At 34.1% G+C, this 3,357-nt stretch overlaps 1 pseudogene across 1 annotated transcript; it reads right to left on the reverse strand.

The window, feature by feature from the left end:
* Positions 1-477: 477 nt before the first annotated feature.
* LOC120092740 (proton pump-interactor BIP131-like) lies at positions 478-2,902 on the reverse strand (annotated as a pseudogene). Its single transcript, XR_016525118.1, has 7 exons — positions 2,505-2,902; positions 2,105-2,297; positions 1,878-2,000; positions 1,652-1,798; positions 1,360-1,560; positions 1,020-1,118; positions 478-927 (listed from the first exon to the last, which is right to left on the reverse strand). The product of XR_016525118.1 is annotated as a proton pump-interactor BIP131-like (transcript).
* Positions 2,903-3,357: the final 455 nt, after the last annotated feature.

Genomic DNA, 3,357 nt, shown 5'->3' on the forward strand with positions numbered 1-3,357 from the left:
AAAAAACTAAGTCAGATTTTTAAAATTAAAAAAAATAACTTTTGAAAACTTGTTTTTGTTTATTGATAATCTTAATAGTGGATCTCTATTCTAAAAAATGCCCGAACTTTCCATTTCTTAGCTTACAAAATTGGACAAATAGGCTAGCTTTTTCATGGATAAAATAGATTAAAAAAACTGAATCATATATGAAAAATGAAATAATTGTAGATTTAGTTGTTATAGAACTTAATCCTTATGATTGGATAAAATCTCAAAAATTGTTTCCTATGATTTGATAAAACACTCATACATAATCCCTATGATTTGATAAAACACTCCTAAATAGTTCCTATGTGTGAGAATGTTATCAAATCATAGGGACTAAATTTTAATTACAAAATCATAGGAGTTAACTTTTAACTTTCTTCGGCCCATAGGAATCAAATTTCCAATTTACCTTATAATAAAATTAGTAATACTCATTGAAGAAAACAATGAATGGTAAAAATCCATAAACAAAAAATATTTCCTTCCAGAAATCGTGGAATCAATCCATTTGAAATCCTTGCATTCAGTGTTTTCAACCTTGCGTATGATCTCATAGAACAATACTTACAGAAATGGAAACGTTGAGGAACATATAAACCAAATAAACATTCCAAAGCATATTTGCAGAGAACACATTTATTATATTGCATTTTACCTTTATAAGGAAAGAAGTTCAGAGAGATCTTCAGCATCTTTCATCAACCATTTCAATCTAGTTTTAGAAAGCACTTCCGGTATAGTAACTTTTCGAGCATCCTCAACTAATGATGATTTCTGGTTATTGATCATCCTCCCATCGACGCAAAGGTCTCAATTATATAGAGACGGGACAACTCTCCTTCTGTAATCGTTTCTAAACTCCAGGCAACTATTCCACTGTTGCATAAACTTGTCAACCTGAAGGGGAAAAATAAGTTTTCATAAGGTCCTTAAATTCTAATTTATACAACTTCCCCCGACCCAGAAAAGAGGCTATTAGATTCTTTAACCTGTCCTTGAGATAATTCTTCAAGTGCTGCAATGTCTTTCTTTTTAGCTAGTACTTCAACTTTCTTCATGAGGGAACGATATTGGTAGTGTGAAGCATTCTTAACCCATAAAATAGCACAAAAAATGCATCAGTGCAACAGATCCAACATTAAGAGAAATGAACGAATAAGCCACTAAACACACAGAAATCAGAATTTCTTTCGATCAAAATTTTTCACTTCCACACCACTTTGTAAATGATGAGGTATAAAGCAAAATTGATAAACTTGATGTGGCATGATTTGAGAGGAATTTGAAGTAAACTAGGCAATAAGAATATGCACATATATATAAATATACCTCTTCTCCATATAGTTTCTTCAATTTAAGAATAGTGTCGTATGCCTCAGCCTTTCTGCGATTGGTATATATTAAGTGTTTCTGTAGAGAGCTTATATCCTTTTCTACCTTCTCTAGTTCTTTCGTTGTCTTCTTAACTTTGGACCTAAATCTTGCCTGTCTTCTCCTCATATAATCTGAACAGTCGTAGATTTCCTGTAACTTTTGATGTACAAAGAATAAAGGACAAATTTTAATTATAAACTATACAGTTCAAACAATCAAAGTCCTATGTTTTCCGTTTTGCTCTTACTTCTTCTTGAATGGCATTTTTTAAACGCGAGGTGGACCACAGCTCTCCCTCGGTTGAACCATCATCAATACCTTCATTCCTCTTAACTGCACGAGCGATTTGAATATCCATTGGCCAATGCCATAGATGCATTAACAATGATCCATTCTGTTAGTAAAACACAGAAAATTAAGAGAGATGATAATCATAAAGATCATATTCTATAATGCTTAATGTAGAATATTACAGAAGAATTGACTTCATCTACTGTCGCGCCACCATCGTTCTTTTGTCTTGCATTAACCTCCCTTAATAACTTTCTCTCATCAGCCACGTTTTTACACCCATGTAGCATCAAGAAAGATAATTCCTGGTCACATATTGATAATCGATTGAATAAGGTGAAGAAGATCGAGAAAGTCTAAAAAGTTGAAATGAAATTATAGAAGAGAAAAGTTTAATAGTTGATCATACTTGCTTATTGACTTTTCCTCTTGACAAGCACGAGTTATTTGGTTTCCCTTTACATGCTTTGTTTACAGAAGTCAGTTTCTCTAAAGATAAATGGAGTAAATTCATCCTCTCTGTAGCATTTTAGGTCGAATTCATCCCAGTTTTCATGGAACAGTTGGTTGTTCAACTTGGCAATCACCTGATCGCGGTCCATCTATAAACAAAATTTATTACATTCAGTGTGTTACATACCGATATCACTTGTCTAATGAATGAAGATTTTTAATCCTCCATTGTTATACACCAAAAAACACAAGTGAATCATGATCTAGTGCCATACCAGGAGAGTTCACAAAAATGTCATAATGGTTTCACTATGTGAATTAGAAACATCTATAGACTATAATTCTTTTCCACATACCTGTCTGTCCCTTATCTTCTGGGCTATCAAAATTCGGTCTTGATTCATCTTTGTAATCGTCTCTTCAGCCTCGATCATGGCATCTGTGTTTGAGTTTTCATGTGCCAAAACTTTGACAAAATAAAATTGTCGAACTCCAACAGGCATTTCATCAAACACTTGGTGTTCATCAACTACCGCTTCATCACCAGCAACTTCTAGTCCTTCCGCCACCACTTTATTCTCTCTAAAGTCGCAATCTCCTTCTTCCATGAGGCTATTTTTTGCCTATCGCAAAAACAACGCCTAACAAAGCAAATATCATCCAGAAACACTAAAAAATTGCACCCAGTTCTAAACTTAGCATTAGATTCTTGTTCCTTAGGGTATAAATTAGAACCAATTCACAGTTGCAATATAAAAGCTTCATTCATAACTGCAGAAAACTCAAATTACAGAAGGAAAACAGAGCAAGGAAGAGAGAAAGGATTTGATACCTCAAAATCAAAACAATGGGTGGTTCAAAATCGAGCTGCAAGTGGGTGAAGATGGTAGCCGGATTATACGACACAACCATCTTTTAATTGGTTGTATATGAGAATGTAAAGGGAATCTGATAGCTCTGCACCGAGCAGTTGCTCCTCACGCCAAGATTGAATGTTAATGAAAGTCAACTGCAACTCTGCAAGTGGGTTTTGATATAAAATGGAGATTTTGCAATTTGGGCTGCGTTCCTACCAATATCACCAGAGAGAGAAGGAAGAAGAAAGTTACAAATTACAATATTGTTGTTGGAAGGCAAAAGGAAGAAGAAAGAGAAGCATCGGATGGGACATGTTTACCAAGTTGAAAAAACCACACAATTCAATTAATT

This window comes from Benincasa hispida, chromosome 12, assembly GCF_027475165.1.
Source record: "Benincasa hispida cultivar pf3 chromosome 12, pf3_genome.v1.1, whole genome shotgun sequence".
NCBI lineage: Eukaryota > Viridiplantae > Streptophyta > Magnoliopsida > Cucurbitales > Cucurbitaceae > Benincasa > Benincasa hispida.